Source organism: Haliaeetus albicilla, chromosome 13 (genome assembly GCF_947461875.1).
Source record: "Haliaeetus albicilla chromosome 13, bHalAlb1.1, whole genome shotgun sequence".
In the NCBI taxonomy this organism is placed as follows: domain Eukaryota; kingdom Metazoa; phylum Chordata; class Aves; order Accipitriformes; family Accipitridae; genus Haliaeetus; species Haliaeetus albicilla.
In genome coordinates this window covers 12,099,479-12,118,837 of record NC_091495.1, presented here as the reverse complement: position 1 = coordinate 12,118,837, position 19,359 = coordinate 12,099,479, and positions in this window count along the sequence as shown.

Sequence of the window (19,359 nt, the reverse complement as noted above, 5' to 3'; positions counted from 1 at the left end):
ATTTTTATATCTTAAGGACCTCCCAGAAATACAGGCCCATAACCAAGCATTCTTGGCTCAGATATCCCAGGAGACTTAGATATTTTTAAATATCCTGTGATTAAAAAGAAAAAAATTCAAGAACTTCTGTAGCGAGATGAATCTAATTTAAAAGATCCCTATTCAAAACTCCCAAATCACCATTCTACCACATTTCATTTAGTTAATTTTTAAAATGGAAGGTACTGTGGCATTTTTGTGGCTCTCTCTTATATCAACTAATCATTCTATTGGGTGTGTAGAAAGCTTCCACAATTAAAGTTTTGTTGAAACTGGTACATTTCTGTGAGAAATGTAATGGTCCAATTTTTCCAACAACAGCAGTTCCTCATTTGATTGGAAAACTCGGGTACCCCAGGGTGAACGGACACTTACCCTTATGGATAAGCTTGGGATGGCCCTGCGCAAGGCTGTGCATGTGTTTTGCTTCACTACAAATTAATAATGTCAGGTATGTTGCCCTTGAGAAGTGGCTGTATATGTAAACAGAGGTAGATTTAAGAACATGCTTCTAGTTGCACTTTCTGTTGTTAATTCATACATTCACACGTTCAGTAATTTTTTTTTCCCCCTGGATTGTTCTATCTTCACCCAAATTATGATCATGTTGATTTTAGGTTCTTGTAATTCAGTTGCAATTCTAACGAGGTTTTGTTTCTATAAGGATAAGCAAAACCACATTTTTGTAGTGTTAGAAGTAGCCATGTTGCTAACAGTGTGGGTTGTGTATATATTTTCCTGGATAACAAAGTTTTTAAAACTGTAACATGGCTTGCAGGTATTTTCCTGATCTTTGAAAAAACAATTAAAATTTCAAAAGTACTTTATATACACTCCACATTAAATATTTTCATTATTAATTTATTGTTTGTAATAAGTTTAACCCTAATCCAATGTTTATTAAAACTGGACAGGATTTATTAAATTGGTTCAAGATTATCAAATATGTGCAGATCTTTACATATATTACATTAATTCTCTTTCTAAATATTTGCAAAATTTATTAAGTCTTTGCAAGACTTCTAAAAATGTTACATGACACTCCAATTGGCCATATTCGTGACACTGACAGAATGCACTGATTATAAGAATAGCTGAAAACAACATCTGAAGAATGAAACAGCGCAGTATGGTGATTCCAAAATCATTTTGATATGTTATCTTTAAGAAATGCATTTTTGTAAGGGAAAACTCCTTTAGACATTTCACCTTGTTTTGCGAGAAAGTGTGAGATCTCCTTCACAGATGGGGTGAAGGTGCAGCTGTGTGTGTAATCCTCTTTGTGCCCTCCCTGGTATAACTGGAAACTTTGCTGACACCATGCTGCAATTTAGAGGAGTTTTGAGGCTGCTCTAAACCCCAGTCAGTACTGCAGCCCCAGTGAGCCGTTCTGGGAAGCATCCATGCTGATGCATTTAGTGAGGGCACTGGATTCAGGTTCAGGAGATCTGAATTCAGACTTATGGAAATTTGGATTAATAATATTTAGGTGTCTTGAGCTGAGCGTTCAAACTCCAAGATGGTGCAAATCACCAGGAATTTTTGAAAATCTTAGCATTACTCTTCCGGTGTCTCAATTTCTTCTCTGCAAGATAGGAAAGATGACACAATCCTGCAAGTCAGGGCAGGTGGCATGGAGATGAACTGATCATTACTTATTACATTTTTGGATAGTGTATTGATCATGACCATATAAGTACCTCTTAGGTAAAACAGATTTTTTTGACACTAACAAGACATTTTCAATGTAGGAAATACTTTACTTCAAAGGAAGTATTCACCTGAAAGTTTCATTTTATGGAAGAGTTCTTGACGTTTGTTTTTTCCCTTGTCCATTCTCCACAGCAACATTCATCTTTTTTGCTAATAAGTACAACATAATCAGTGATGTCCAAGATGTGTTTTCGCAGGGGAAAAAAAGTGTGGGTATTTAGCACCCAAAGCAAAAAAAAAAAAAAAGGAGAAATGTGGAAACTGCACATGTAGAGTGTCAACATTTAAAAAGCTGCATTTCCCATTAACAACTTTTAGTAATATAAAATATATTTATTTTCATTTTACATTAACGTAAAATGAATATAGACATTTTCATGTTTGTCCTGTCAGTTCACTCATGCTCTCAGTTTACCTTCACTTCACCCCTGAAAATGATACTCCCTTTGTGCAGCTCGATTAGAAATGTCTGTGTGAAGGCATGCAAACACTAAACACTAATAATGATCACTTGGAAGTCTGCAAATCTGTCAGGTGAACAAGTTCACTCTTCAGCTTACCCAGACGAAACCTTAGTCCTGGACTTTGATGACACAAAGGCATGGTCTAGCACTGATGGTGCTTTATGCTGTGACCTGTACCATAGGTCCAGCCTAGGCAGGCCTCGTGCAAGCTGTAAGAGTTTACACTCAGTGCTTCACAGCCTTCAGTAAGCACAGCTGCATTTGCTGCTTGTGATGCTTGTGAAAACACCAGAGATGATATTAATTTTCCAGTTGATATTTGCAATCTAAATTTCCTCTGGTGCTATAAACAAGAGGAAACTGCATTAGGAATCCTGAGAACTGTCTCCTGGAAAGTAAGTTCTGGCTCAATACATAAAAGATTGCTGGGAGTAGTAACATTCCACTTTTTTTTTCTCAACAGATCATCAGAAACATTATTCCAGAGACTACCAGGATGCAAAGCTAATTTATCTTTTCATAATATTCCTTTTAGACATCTCCATTTAAATATACAATGCATTTGTCTGAAGTACACAGGGAAATACCTTCTATTATGGACAAGATCATTGTCTGATGCAAACTAGAACAGGACTATGGAATTTCATTGGAGCTGTGGCAATTAACACTACTGTGGGTCTCAATGTGAATGTTAATCAATCTATTTTAAGTCTGTTTTCTGTTGTATTTAACCTTTGGGTAGGCTTGTTACAGTAGACATTGTATACTTCTTTTTCTGAGCTATTCATTTAAATAGCCTTCCACAGAGTCTGTGTGCATTTTGCTTTGGGCAGAGAAAATGCACGCTTAACATTTCTGTTCTGAACTATATTTTATATGAACCCATTTGTAGTTATGAAATATGTAATTAAAGCTGTAACCCAGCAGAGCACTTAAATATATACCTAAGAGTCTGTACAGTCTTATGGTCTTTCCGGGTATATTTACTAAGAATATATAACTCCTGACCCAGCCTACGTTTTGTTTTCAGGCAGCTGGTACCATGGCATGACAGTTCTTTTGCAAGGGCATATTTTATCCAGCTGTGGGAAAATCTTGTGTTTTATTTGAGACTATGGAGAATTCTTATCGGTAAGAGTCAAACTGATGATGAAGAGGCCAAATCAGATAACAGGAGGCTCCTGAGGTTTTTCACATTGGTCATACAGTTGGTTAATTTGGTGTGCATTTCTGGCCATAAAGCAACTGACTGGAGTCTTTGTTCAATGATAGCTCTAATTCAAGAAAGGCGTGGACATCCTCAGACATCTACGTGCAGCCTCAAAGGGTATAGTGATCAGTGCCAAGACTGATGGCAGAGCTGAGTTCAGTACCTAGGGTCCAAAAGCAGTATAGGAAGGGAGAGTTAGGATTCTAGACAGGGAATCACCTGCAAGCTAACTTCTGAGACACCTCCACTGGCTGGTAGGAACTGCAGATGAGATGATTTGTCTGGAACTATGAACTATGGTATCAAATTCAAAACCACAGGCAGGTACCTCTGTAAATGAGGAATTCAGAGTCTTTTTGCAGATAGAGAACATAGTTCTCTTAGAGAGGATGAGAGGAGCTGTCACTTTCTCACAAAAATCCAATGACTGTGGCACTTGCACATGAAGAGGATGGACAGGTTCTAGCCTACTCATGCCAGGCACGATTTGGGGTCACTTTTTTTCACATCCCAGGAATATGTACAAAGCAGCAAGTTGTGAGATTTTCAGAGAAAAAAAAATAAAAACAGCATTCATCTCTCTTGCTGGAATGAGACTGCCAGTCAGCTGAGAACTGAAGATACATGGAGTCAGACGTTGTGGTGCAGAGGTAAGGTCACTCCTGTGGGGGTGAGACTCTGATTTATGGTAGCTAATTATTGACTTGAATCCAGAAACTTTTCAGAAGGAAAGGATGAGAGCCCTAAGCTGAGTAGCTTAACCACTAGTTGAGGATCAGATATTTCTGGCCTCACTATTCTTCCATTCCTGGCTGCGCAGCAGTTACAAAGTCTTCTGTAGCTTCATGGTCTGTGCACTCTCATGGGATTGGGAGTTCAAAAGCCTCAGGCTAAAGTGAGGCCAAATATTTTGACTTCATACTTAGATAAATGCTGTAAGTGCCAGACTATTTGGCAAGAAATAAGCACCATCACCAGTGTGACTGAGTAATGACCGTTTGGAATATACCTTACTTCTCCAGGGACTTACACGCTGGGTTTTGTCTTTCCTAAATCCCAAACAACTTTAAGCAGAAATGCCCAGGTGGCCAGCTCGAGAAAAGACAGATATCCTTTGGGACATCCTCTGTAGTGCAAATATAGCCATAGTTCTGTGAGTAAATTCCTGAACACTTCATTGAATGCTGACCTAAAATAGGGCATTGTAATATCAGAGGAAACCGTTTAATTTCATCCAGTCACTTCTTTATGGAGACATACAAATTGGTGTTTGGCTAGAACATACCAGCCAGAAAGGCATCTTGTTTTCATTTGAAGGGTCTGAAAGATGAATCCACCATTTCATCCAGCTATTTATGCTCATGTTAAATTATGCGCCTTACTCAGTTGAATTTGCCTGGCTTTCATTTGCAGATGATAGGAGCATGGTCTCACGGAGTAGCTGCAGTTGCTTTGTAACAGTTGTGTGGGAATAGTTTTTCAAACCAAGCATTTCTTAAAAACTGCAAATCTCTTTTCTTTGGCTTCTCTGGAGGTCTGTAGCTTTACATGTACAATTTGTTTACTAGAGCATTCATCTGAGCTGAATATCACATAAATAGTATGTGTGAGTTAAACAGCTACTGGTGGAGTGGGAAGTTATTGTTTATTAATTGTTCTGTATTTGTTAATGTTTGATCTTCTGTAATACATGGTGAAAATGCATTTCTTGGTGACACAGCTTGCCCCAATTTAGATAGATCAATCTGGAATATGAAAGGCAGCTTCATTTACTGTCCTTGACACAACTAACCATATGCTAGTCCTTGACATAACCAATAACCATACATTAATGGGAACACTTCTTCCTAGCTAGACTTACTATTTGTTCAGAATCTTAATAGATAGGCTTTGTGTCTATAAATTTGTAATGCTGCTTACCCTATATTTTAAGTCAAAGTGGATCTTTCTGTTGAGGATTCTCCACCTCCTTTTTCTTTCTTTTTTTTTTTTTTTCAAAAGCGATAAGTGTTTTCATTCACCTTCTGTGACTTACAAGCTATTGAGTAGCACTTGTTGTGTTTGAGTGTCACATTATATGTATTATAGCTGATAAAGAAATGTCATTTTCCCTCTGTTGCTAATATCTCTTGAGACACTCTTAAAAACAAGATGTTTTGACTCAAAGTGTTTGTCTGGCAAAATATAGAATCATAGAATGATAGAATGGTTTGGGTTGGAAGGGACTTAAAGACCATGTAGTTCCAACCCCCCTGCCATGGGCAGGGACACCTTCCACTAGAGCAGGTTGCTCAAAGCCCCATCCAACCTGGCCTTGAACACTTCCAGGGATGGGGCATCCACAGCCTCTCTGGGCAACCTGTTCCAGTGCCTCACCACCCTCATAGTGAAGAAATTCTTCTTCACATCGAATCTGAATCTACCCTCTTTCAGTTTAAAGCCATTACCCCTTGTCCTATTACTCCATGCCCTTGTAAAAAGTCTCTTTCTGGCTTTCTTGTAGGCCCCCTTTAGGTACTGGAAGGCTGCTAAAAGGTCTTGCTGGAGCCTTCTCTTCTCCAGGCTGAACAACCCCAACTCTCTCAGCCTGTCCTCACAGGAGAGGTACTCCAGCCCTCTGATCATCTTTGCTGCCCTCCCCTGGACTCACTCCAACAGGTCCGTGTCCTTCTTATGATGGGGGCCCCAGAACTGAACGCAGTACTCCAGGAGGGTCTCATGAGAGCGGATTAGAGGGGGAGAGTCACCTCCCTTCACCTGCTGGTCACGTTTCTTTTGATGCAGCCCAGGATACAGTTGGCTTTCTGGGCTGCAAGTGCACATTGCTGGATCATGTTGATCTTCTTGTCAACCAACACCCCCCAAGTCCTTCTCCGCAACATCAAGCCGTTGACTGCAACTCTTTGCGTGTGACCAGCCAGCCAATTCCTTATCCACCAATGGTCCATCTGTCAAATCCATGTCTCTCCAATTCAGAGACAAGTATGTCATGCAGGACAGTGTCAAATGCTTTGGATAAGTCCAGGTAGATGACGTCCATTGCTCTTCCCTCATTCACCAATGCTGTAACCCCATTGTAGAAGGCCACCAAGTGTGTCAGGGGCAATTTGCCCAAGTCAAGTTGTCACCAGTCACTTCCTTATTTTCCATGTGCCCTAGCATAGTTTCCAGGAGGATCCGCTCCGTGATCTTGCCAAGCACAGAGGTAAGACTGACTGGCCTGTAGTTCCCTGGGTCTTCCTTTTTCCCCTTTTTAAAAATGGGGGTTATGTTTCCCCTTTTCCAGTGAGTGGGAACTACCCTGGACTGCCATGACTTCTCAAATATGATGGATAGTGGCTTAGCCACTTTTTCCATCAGTTCCCTCAGGACTCGCAGATGCAGCTCATCAGGTCCCATGGACTTGTGTGCCTTCAGGCTCCTTAGATGGTCTCAAACCTGATCTTCTCCTATGGTGGGCAGTTCTTCATTCTCCCAGTACCTGCCTTTGCCTTCTGCAACTTTGGGTGGTGTGGCTGGAGCACTTGTCAGTGAAGACTGAAGCGAAAAAGTCATTTGAGTACCTCAGCCTTCTCCACATCCTGGGTAACCAGGTCTCCTGTTTCCTTCCAGAGAGGGCCCACATTTTCCCTAGTCTTCCTTTTATCACCGACGTACTTATAGAAGCTTTTCTTGTTGTCCTTGATGTCCCTGGCCAGTTTTAATTCTATCATGGCTTTGGCTTTCCTAACCTGATCCCCGGCTGATTGGACAATTTCTTTGTATTCCTCCCAGGCTACCTGACCTTGCTTCCACCCTCTATAGGCTTCCTTTCTGTGTTTGAGTTTGTCTAGGAGCTCTTTGTTCATCCACACAGGCCTCCTGGTGTTTTTGCCTGACTTCCTCTTTGTTGGGATGCATTGCTCCTGAGTTTGGAGGAGGTGATCCTTGAATATTAACCAACTTTCTTGGGCCCCTCTTCCCTCCAGGGCTGTATCCCATGGTACTCTACCAAGCAGATCTCTGAAGATGCCAAAGTCTGCTCTCCTGAAGTCCAGGGTAGCAAGCTTGCTGTGCGCCCTCCTCACTGCCCCAAGGATCTTGAACTCCACCATTTCATGGTCAGTGCAGCCAAGGCTGCCCTTGAGCTTCACATTCCCTACCAGCCCCTCCTTGTTGGCGAGAACAAGGTCCAGCATGGCACCTCTCCTTGTTGGAGAAGGGTGCACCTCTATCACTTGGAGAAGGAAGTTGTCACCAATACATTCCAGGAACCTCCTGGATTGCTTATGCCCTGCTGTGTTGTCCCTCCAACAGGTATAGGTATAGGGGTGGTCCATGAGGTCCATGAGGACCAGGGCTTGTGAATGTGAGGCTGGTCCTGTGTATAGCGGGCCTCCTCTGCTCAGTCTTCCTGGTCGGTGGCCTGTAGCAGACCCCCACTATAATGTCAGCTGTCCCTGCCCTCCCTTTAGTCCTGGCTTATAGGCTCTTGGTCAGCTCCTCATCCATCCCCAGGTGGAGCTCCATGCACTCCAGCTGGTCATTGACATAGAGGGCAACACCCCCTCCTTGACTCCCCTGCCTGTCCTTCCTAAAGAGCCTGTATCCTTCTATTCCAACTCCTGTCATAGGAGCCATCCCACCATGTCTCCATGATGCCAACAAGATCATAGCCCTGCAAGTATGCGCACATCTTTAATTCCTCCTGTTTATTCCCCATGCTATGTGCATTTGCATACTCACCTGATACCTTCTTGCACCTTTTATGCTTTTGCCCCCCTGCAGGAGTCCCCCAGGTAAACGGTGGGTTAGATGAAGAAGAATTTATTTTCCTTTGCTTTGAAAGAGCTAGGGAAGGTGAAGCAACTAGTTTTGCACACTTATAGTGGTCAAGCAAGCAAACAGGACGCCTGTGAATGCCTTCTATCATGTGCAGATAGTATAGGTCCATGGCCCAAAATCAGAGTATGTTTTCTAGGGTTAGACTTCTCACTACTGCAATCAGAGCTTTTCTCTGAACTTCTGCTGTTCATCACATGAAGGTGAATTTTATTCTGTTTCTTTAGTGTTTCAGAAAGCTGCTGAAATAGGCTCCCTTCTCTATGTGTGTTAGAATTAATCAGTATAGCTTCCTTCACGGCCCTAGGCCTTATTTCCCCCTGTGCCCCTAGCTGTAGGAATATAGAGAAGTTCTGCCAGTGAGAGGAATGGAACGGGCTGGCTCAGTTTCCCTAGGCACTTGAAGAGCAAAGTCCCAAACGGGGCTAGTCAGGCGAGACCTGTTCTGTGGGGTCTGAGGCAGCTGGATTTATGTGCACTCTTGCCTCATCCTTTCCTATTCAGGAACTTCTGTCTTCCTGTAAGAAATGGGTAGTGCAGAGTGAGTCATCCTGGCACTTGGCCACCTGGCAATGCTCCTTTTTTGGAGGAAAATCCCCTGACTTTTGTGGGGCACTCCTGAGACCTAGCACAAAGGGGCCAGAATCTGGCCCAGGAACCGTAACACATGCAGCTTGCTGAAACTGCTTAACACTATCCCACAGCTACAACACACCATTGTCTGCCCATCATATCTTGTGGAAGCTCATGGTGATTTTTTCCATGCATCTTATCCAGCTGTACATTGTTATCAAGTGCAGCTTCTGTTTGTTAGTTCCTTAGATAAAGGCCTCCCTAAGTCTGATCCATACTCTGCTATTGTGCCTCTTCCTATATCACTTTATGTGGTGCATTTCTTCTTTTATGTCTCTTCCAAGACTATCTCAGAGCATCCATCCGTCATCTGCTGATAGGACTTGCTCATTGTGATTATTCTTTTTTCCAGACATAAAAATGAACAGCATACATAGTATTTAGCAACACTGTACAGAACTCTGCTTCATCTCATAGAGAGATTAGTGGCTCTTAATTAATGTAATACTATTTCCAGCTGCAGCTGTAGACTGCATTTTCATTAACTGGAAGGTATGTATAGATGTGTCCTGTTGTCTTCTGTGTTTTACATCTGGACCCTACTGTTTTTCAGACTGATCCATGTCAAGTTTGCTGGAGCATATATGTGTGTGTTTGTGCATACCTTGGCATAGCTAACAGACTATTTCCAGGGAAGGTCTGGTCACATCTACAGACACACTACACACATGAGAGACCCCAAAGTGAGCAAGTGACTAGGTTTGTATACCTGGGGCAGCGTGTTTCTTGAATTTTTGTCAGGTTTAATATTTGTGGTTTATTTCTCAGTCCTGTATGTTTTTATCTTCTATAGCAACAAAAGTTCAGCTATAGACATATCAATATCATTAAAGACTTCCCACTGCTTTAAGTTTCAGAATTTATTATGAAATACCTTTCTTTTTCATGCTTTGTTTCCCATCTCTTCAAAATTTTAATACCGTGAACCTGATATACATAGGGATATGGTCTTATTGGGCTTGTCCTGGAAGATGTCAGGTTTTTGAGCTTTCTGTGAGTTAATAAGAGGTACAAGTTGGGATATTTAGGAATGAAGTCACATGCCCTGAACAAGCTCCATCTGGAATGAAAAGCAGCAGCATCTGTTTAGCAACACAGGTCGACATGAACACACAAGCCTGGTGTCTACTCCCTGCCCTGTTTTTTCAGTCAATAACTAGGTAAAATCAATGGAGAAGTGGTAAGGAAAATAATGGGCTATGTTTTAAATAGTGGCTGGGGAGAGCCACTGTCTTAAGAACATTAGAAAAAATAAAAACACCAAAATAGAAATAATAATTAAAAAAGGTAATTTTAGACATGGAAAATGTTATGCTGGTTTGTTTAATTTTGGTAATGTTGTTATAAGTACAATGAAAATAAATTTCCAATGGAAGTGTCAGACATCTTTCCTAAAAGTTGACACAAGTTGTCTTGCCTATCATATTTATATATCCAAACCATAATCAAGTCCTGCAGGCAGTGATTTGAATCTCTCCGTGTTCCTGTCTGTACCTGATACCTGATTCACACATAGTAAAGAGTGAAGGACCTGAAAACAGGGACGACTGTAAGGTCTTTCTTTTGAGGGTCTTCTCAGTTAGGGTCTGAGCTGATGTGATTCTTGAACGCCTTTAACTTAGGGGTCAGTCAGCAGGAACTGACAGGGCTTGGTATGTAAAAGAAGCCAGTCATGGTATCTGTAATCTTCCTGTGTAAGTTGTAGGTTTTGTACAGGCTAGGATCAAGCTGTCCCCACAGCATTTGAATAAAATGTCAGACAGAGTCAGAGAAATGGACCTAAGTGCATGTGTGGAAGCTGTCCACACCTCCATACTTGTCAGTGAATTAATTGTGGTTCAAAACTGGGGTAAGAGATCAGAAACAGGATGAAAAATGAAAGCTAGACTGCCTCGGATTATCTAATGCTTGGGAATTAAAAAAGTATGTGGTCTGATGGCAATCTACAGCCACATATTTAGGCTTCTCAGCTGGTAGATTTTGCATTAAGAAAGTATTTGCAAAGACATTTTTAAGAAAAAGAACAGTACAGAGGTACATTTTTAGTAGGACTACCTCAGCTTCTCTTTGAATTTTCGTTTTAGAAAACAGGCCCAAACAGTCAACTCTGAGGAGTTCAAATTCTCGTGTAGACCAGAGAGGAAGATGTGGGTAGCACCTCCAATTTCACAGCATTTTTATGGTCCCTTTGCTGCATGCCATCCGTCACATGTAATGACTGAAGGACTGCTTCTCTTTCTACCTGTTTTGTCTCTGATTTACTCAGCAATTTTAGTATGCAGCCCTCCGGGTTCCTGTGGTCTGTGAGCTTTATAAACTTTGTAAGCACTACAGTTCACACATGGAAAGTATACACACAAGGTAAGGATCCAGCCAACATATAATGAAACTAAGCAGCACAAGTAGCATGCGGTCACCAGCATAAGCATTTTTGAAGTTTTGATGGTGTGCTTTGTTCTGTCTGTCTGTCTGTGTAGGCACACAAATGCATGATAGATTAATCGAGTTAAATATATCCCAAAGTTGTTTGAAACAATGCCTATTTAATTTTCTCAAGAGGCTGCACAGAAGTATAGCATTGTACCACAAATAAAAGTGTTGCCACAATGCCTGTAAATCAGAGCTTTAAACTATGTTTCAATTATCCTTCTATTATCCAGCTGGTGTTTAAACATGTTTATTATTCAAATCAGTAGAGAATGTGCTGCTGTTGTGTAAACAACTGTCAATTGCTGAAACAATGATTACAAGGCACCATCTCTTTCAGGTGTACTTAGAGGTACTTATACCTCAACCACTTGTATTTAAATAACATGCAAACACAATGCTTGAGTGACTACTTTCACTCCTGCTTCCAATACCTCGTGCCAATTCTATTACATTAAGAGGGAAATCTATTACATTTTTCATTTATACACATCTGTAGTCTGTTTTTAACCATTGTATCATTAAGGCTTGAGTTAATATAATAGATATGCCAAGAGATGCAGTACATATCGAGAAATTCTGTTCAAAATAAAAGCCAATTTCTCTGCATTATTTTAGGGCATTTGAAAGCTTTTATGAAAACAATGCTAAGAAAATTATTTTCTAAAGAGGAAGTCTGAGAAATAAAAGATATAGTCGTGGAACTCTGCTATCCTCCAACCTCTATTCATTTTGATGTAAACTGAGTACATTACAAGTTGGTTGCCTTTTTTTTTTTTTTTTTTCCAGGTAGGCATTAACAAAATATAATATTGATGGCATTGAACTGTCTTTCCGATACATGTGACAGTATTCAGTCTCTTTGCACACACTTACTGCTGGGCAAAGGTAGTTTAACAAGCAGTGTTTGCCAAGTGAGCTCTTGAGGCAACTCTCTACTGGTTTGTCACAAATTGGAAGGAAGAATTTTTAAAAAAACTGCATTTGGGAAAATGCTGACAGGATCCTCAAAAGGAGCAACTGAGGGAAAGATTTTATGCTAATCTCAATGTTCTCATGAAGCAAAGATGCTACCACAGTCTTTGTCTATCTTCTGTATTCTTAGAGGAGAAAACCTGGAAAATAAAAGCAGATATTAAAAAAGTAAAAAAGTGAGCCTTCTGGCTAGTGATATAACCATTGCTCCCTGCCCCGCCCCCCCCGCCCTTTTCCTGTCTTTTAAGCTAAATGCTTAAATATAGAGCTAATGGAAGAAACAAACACTACCACAAGGATAAACTGTTGTAGTGTGCTGATAAAATATGATATTCTTTTTCAGAACTTAATAGAGATGCTTTGACTGTTGTTCTGCAGTCAACAAGGCTGGTCTAATTGGTGGCCATGGCAACAAAATCAGGTCATACAGAGGTTCATACCGAGATCAAGCATATGTAGATCTTCTTGTTCAAATATACATAAAGATAAGAACCTTTAGTGAGAGTCCACAGTGAAAGGCTGAAGATGGATGCTCCCACGCACATCTAATATTACTTAGAAATATTTACCTGTTTGTAACATAACGATGTTTTGCAGAACAGAAATAGAAAAATCCTTCATACCCATTGGAAAACAATAATTTTTTAAAGTCAAAGTAGGGTGTATGAATGCACATCACTTCATAGCTGTTTGTAATTTACTCCCTGGGGTTTTTAGTGAGTCTGACTTATATTTTAGATGTAATTAAGTAATCAGTGGTGTACACTGTAAAATGAATGTTTAGGCTGCTTAAGGTTGAATTTTCACAGCCATAGCAGCTGCGCAGTTATGGCGCCTGCCCCCACCTCCCTTAGTACAGTCATCCATTTACAATTATTACTTGAGTTATTTACATAGTTATGATATTTCATAGAAATGAAATAGCAGCTACCTGGTAACGGCTGGCAGCAAATATGCAGTAACTCACATGATTGCATCTCTCTTATTTCCTACTAAGTATGCGCATAAGGTATACAAGACTTGGGTGGTTAGCCCCCAGGTAACCTAAGCCTTGCTCAGGGAAACCAGAAGCTACTGGCTCTATTCCTGCGGAGCAGAGGCTGATGTCTTTAACAAACAACCTCCCTGTGACCAAGTAAGTGCGTATAACCTTGATGGAGGCTGGAGAGGGCCTCTACAGCCTTTCAGCCTCTCAATCTGTATTTACAAGCCAGGCTTGTAATAGTCAAAAGTTATAATCTGATGGTACCCATTAGTCTAGTAAAAATGTATAGATAGTCTTGGGCATGTACATCTGGGGCAAAACCCACAGGCACATCCAAAACAACGTCTAAGAAAAGTCCCCACTGAAAATAATTCAGCTTTGAGTTCTGAATCCAGTGGTTAGATAGATGTGGCAACACATTGTTGGAAAGGGTCTCTCCATGCTCTCCACTTTCTCCACCTTTTATTCACATGCCGAGCTGAGGTGATGCACAACCGTTACCTACATTCCCAGCTGGATTCATTTTCTCATAAACAAAAATGTGTACTTTAAGTACCATTTGCAATAAGACTTTGAACAAGTTGAATTAGGCATACCATGGTAGAAAGAGAGAAAAGCATTTGGAAGTAATTTCCACATTTTCTGGTCAGTTCTCCAGAGGTTTTGCAAAAGGGAAGCATTTTACTGATTTCCTGCTTCCTTCCGGTCTTTGCTAAAGGTACTTGGAACCCACAGACGCATGGGTCTGCGTGCTACTGATGGAGCCTCCCCTGTTCTTTTCTCAGCTTCTTTTGCCTGATATTATCAGCAAAGCCCCATTAACAGCCCCTACCCCCACCTTCTCAGCAAAGCTGTTTTCTTAACTTCAGGGATATGCAAAAAACCTGATTTTAGTTATCTGTTCTGCTAAAGGCAAGGATTAAGATTAAAGTTTAATTTTATTTTTTTTTTTCCCCGAGAGCAGAATGCTCTGGTCTAGTCCCTGCACATTTCCCAGTCTTTCCACACTCTCCAAGAAATTGCGTGTTTTAGCTCTAGCTAGTGTGTGGAAATTCTTTTCCTCCACTAAACCACTGAATTTCTGTGTACACCCAATGCAAGGATTGGAAACTTTTTCATTCCCCCAAACATACTGCTTTTTAAAGAACGTTAAAACTCATCTGTGATGTTTTACATTAGCTTAATTTCTTGACACTCTTTTCTATCAGTATAAATGGTTGCTACTTTAGAAGCTACAAGAGCAAGTTTTACTCATGGAGCAGAATGATAGGTGCATGTGGTTAAATCTTATTGGTGAAGAGGGACTGATCTGAACTCTGAAAAAAACCAGAGTGTATAGGTGAGGTTTGGGGTGGTGATCCACCTGTCTATGCAAATGTGGGAAGGAGAAGTGGTGCTGGCATGGACCTGTGGCAGGTTTGTGTGTGCTTGTGGAAGACCTTGTAAAATAAATGTTAAAATTGGGCCATTAGCTGGGACATGAGAAAAATATAAGGTTTGCATAGACGTGCACTTAAATGTCTGGATGAGTCCATGGAAGAGAAGAGACTTGCCTGGTCCAGTCAGTGTTCATCGCAATGAGCAGATAGTTTCTTCTTCCCTTCAGACATAAAGATCTAGGAAAATATTAAGGTGAAGACCCACAGAAATATTCCAGGCTGTGACCCAGTGTCTGCTTGAGGCATAGGATGATGATTGAGCCTGGGGCTGAATATACTTCCAGGTAATGCTAATTCCTAGTGGGGAGTTAAGCAAGCCTGCAAACTCCCTTGTTCAAGTATTCCTTTTTTGGCACGTAAGTGTCAACAGGTGTGAACAAGTGTATGGAGGTACGAAGTGCCAATGTTTCATTGCTGGCACAGTGTGGCCTTCATGCACAAGAGATGACAATTGCAGTGTTGTGCAGCCTGCCCATCAAAACACATTGTTGCCTGGCACCTATATATCATTCAACTTGTGAGCAGGCACCGTGCCATCAGAACAGATGGTAGTGAGAGAAAGCAGCCAAACTACCACGTACAGTAGATGCATTAAAGTATAGGTGTGGAGAGTGATTTCCAGCCAAGAACGTCAAAACAGCTCTCTTCGTCTTGAATTTACATGCCCAGAGTTAAGGGGATGGGCAAGCATTTAACTGCTCTCCCAGCTGGATACGGTTCCACACACACACAAAAAGCTTCTACTTCAGCTCACTTCAAGTGAGATTTTGGCCTAGCTGAATTAGGCAGGGTATTGGAAATGACAGAGAGAAGCGTTTTAAAGTGATCTCCACCTTTTCTGGCTCTTCTCTGGAAGTCCCCCTCTATGGAATAGGTGAAAAGAAACTCTCATGGCCAATTGTTATTTATGGAAATTTGCAGGGTGCTGTAAAGTACTCTTAGCTTTCTAGTGTAAATGACTTTACAAAGAAGGCCATAACACTTAGAAGTAATGGCATAGTCAGAAAAAAAAAGCATGCCGTGTTTAAAGAGCACTGTATTGTGGTTCTACCCTCTCCTATCCCCTATCCATAGGACTAACATTGAGCAAAAAAAGCATTTTCAGATAAAGATGATATGGAAGTGTATGGTATCCTAGTCTGGCATACATACTGGGAATATGCCTCCATGCTAATAAAAAAAGGAGCATTAATGATATCCTAACACAGAAAAAAAAAATGTTGTTTAATATACTTCTTCATGAGCCATTCTACTGAAAATTGTACTCTTAAAATGGCACTGCAGCCCTCTATGTTTGTATCTTTATGCTTTCCAGAGCAAATTTACTTAGTTTATGAATAAAAAGACACTGAGTTTGGGGTTTTGTCAGACCTTAGTTTTACAAAATTCTGCCTAGGAATTTAAAGCCAGCCCTCATCTACCATTGCCATAAAGAACTCAGGCTGAGTTCTGTCCCCATTTTCACTTGTGAACTGCACTGCCTTTGGATTATGACCTCCCTCACACCTGTAGCCTCATTGTTTTCAAGACGAAATTTTACTTCTTTTTTGTTGTTGGCCTGGTTTTGATAGCAGTGTGAAGAAGGGTGTGTTTCTCTGACAAGCTGCAGGTGCAGTAATACTTTCATTTAAGTCTCTAGAGCTCTAATAAGCACAGATGAAGGGAAAGGGGATTTTTTTTAAAAAAGGACCATGTGTTCTGTGGCTGCCGTAAGACTGCTTAATGTCTTTCAGAATCAGCCTTTAAAGCTGGAATTTTCTTATTTGCCAAATGTGTTTGGAATTGGGGTTTGGTTTCAGCCCTATCTGTTGAATGAATTAAGTGAATCTTGGTTTAAGATGAAGAATGGAAGGAGGAAATAAATTTGCCTAAAGAACAACAAGACATTACTGAAGTTGAATTCCTGTGTTTTAACTAATTACAAGAGAGTTAAAGGGTTGAAAACAGCTATTTTTCTTTCAGTAAAGTAGAAGTGAAGAGCCCTTATCTTCTCATGGGGAAAACCGTTGGACTGTCTTATAGGAAGTTTCTTTCTGCATGGGGTTCTTAAGGGAGAGTATAGTCCCCACTGCTACAGAAAAACCTTCCTTAAAGGATACAAGGAACTCTTCAATTCAAAATCCTGATACAACAATAAGTGTTTTTACAGTTCATTTATTTCCTCAGTATTTGACTTCCTGTTTTTCTTATCCCAACTGATCTTCCCATAATACCATTTCAGAAAAGCAAACCTGTGTGCTAGGTCCTTCTCTGCCCCCCTACCATCTTACCTGTTTGTGTAAGTGCTAGTAAGCCAGCAGTGAAAGGTAGATAGGTTCTCTGTGTTGGGAAAGGATGTGTGTGTTTAATGTATGATTCCTTGAATGGGGAAGTGGCTTCACTTGCCTATTCTGAAAAAATCCTGGTCCATTCAGTTGGGTGAAGGTGCAGGCAACTTTGCAGTCCTGCTGTTAATCAGTGTTGCCCCAATTTAATGTGTTATAAACATGTCTGTAGGAGAAAATTCTCCATTGTGTCTGTGAGGGACTCTGTGTACACTTAGAATAGATGTTCTAGATAGGGAAGAGCCAGTCTAGGCTTTGGTGCCACAATCCAAAGGGCTAGTGGAGGTGGTAGCTTCAATACCTATGTGGTTTCAGCCTTAAGAGACTTCGACTTGATGCTGTTATCATTCCTCAATGTTTGGCTACAGACTTTCTCTTTCACTCATGTAAATGTTGTCAGATTCAGGTCCCTAGATATTACATCTGTGCTCAGAAGCAAAGTCGATTTGACATCGTACAGCTCGCTTCATGTCATTGCCCCTCAGTCTTCCCATCTACAGAATTAGAAATACTAGGATCTTTTTCAAAGGTGTGCATGATCTTAGGCCTGGATTTCAGTGTAGAAACTCTCTTTTCTGCAGCACTGAGATTGGAGAATGTAATGCAGCTATGCTGGTCACGTAAAATTGTGTTTTGAACCATTACAGTTTTGCTGGGGGTCTATTGTTGGTGTCATTACAACTGGAATGTTCAAATAACGCTTCCAAAGATCCTTGGTATATACATGGAGCCCAGGCTGTACTCATATGTACAGTATATACACACAGATGTATGGAGATTTTGGCAAATACACTTAAGGAAGGAGCACTAAACTGAGACTCAGGAGGTGTGGTTTCCTTTCCTGGTGAATAGAGACTACCAATGTGACCTTGATTAGCCTGCAGAAGATAATTTTTTGTGTATTTGACAGCCACTTTTGTTCTTAGACAGGTCAGGGGCTAGTTAGAACAACTAACTGAGCTGCATGGTGCTGTATATAACTAAGTCCTAACAGCGTAGGCCAGCACCTTCTTACCCTTGGCATACACAAGCAACAGCCCCAGTGTTGTTGACTTACTGCCTGGCCATCATTCCCAGGCACCAGATAAAATTCAGTGGTGGGCTCTGTGTAGCTAGACTGGCCAGTCTTAGCTGCCATTATTCTTGCCTTGCCCCTATAAAAAGCCAATGCCTCTAAATTGTCTTGCTCCGTGTCCATTTAAGTTATGGGATCCTGATAGTTCTATGCTTTGGTGGAGAAACAACTCTAAGTCTTAGTATTGAGTGTGAACAGTACGATAAATACTTCCTGGGCCTCAGTTCCCCTTCTGCAGAACACAAGCAATGATTATCTTTCCTTGCCTAGGGAGACTGTAAACTCTTCAGGACAAAAGTCTGTTTAAAGTGGGATTTTAAAGGGGGTTAGTGCAGGGGCATGAACACTCAATGCAAACTGAGGCTGAGGTGTTAAGGGAAATTAAGACTAAAGCAGTTTTGCACTTGTGTTCATGGTTAGAAGATGTCTTACAAGTGCACTAAGTGGGCCAAAGTGGTTCCTAGATGACGCATTTCTGCTAGATAGACAGGGCTTCTGGTTCTGTAAAGTGCTTTATGATTGTTGGAAGAAGGCTGTAGTAGAAATGCAGAGAATTGGTACTATCAGTGTGTGATAATGCATTTATGGCTTTTTTCCTAGCCTATCCTATGCTATAAGAAAAGAGCCTTAACCCATTTTGTGTATGTCTAGTCAAATATATTCTTAGATAGGCCCAGGTGCATCCTCTCTAAGAGAAGGTACTTAACAGCATCCATTAAGGGGACAGCTACCTGGTTTTCCTTCTTAGTCAGTGAAGGGCAATAGTCATCTCAGGGAGCAATTCAGATTTTATGTAGTTTAAATTGCTCCCTAGAGGTTCCTGTCTCTGCCCCTGTGGAGACATTAGCAAGAGGGAGCCCAGGGTGACCGTATCCCTCAGTGAGTGCCTCAGGTATGCAGGGTGGTTCTAGACCTGGCATGAAATGTAGGCAGTCTACCCAGCAGATTTCATATCAAAACCAGATGGGAGGCAGTTGCCTTCTCTTTAGATAACTACTGATGTTGCCGTGTTGACTGAAATGAAGCTGTGGGTTTTGTTTCCTGAATGGTGTAAAATGGAAAAGGCCTTATTCTAGCGGCGACAAAGGTTGCTGTGCCTTGGTGCTGAGTTTGGATGGACATGGACATGTGGCTTCACCTCTGTGCTCCCCTTCCATCCTTTGTCTGCCTGGCTGCATCAGCTGTGTGTGGAGGACTGTGTTTGACTCAGTAAGGATTATTTTGGTTGGGACTAAAGGGTAGTAATGTAAAGGC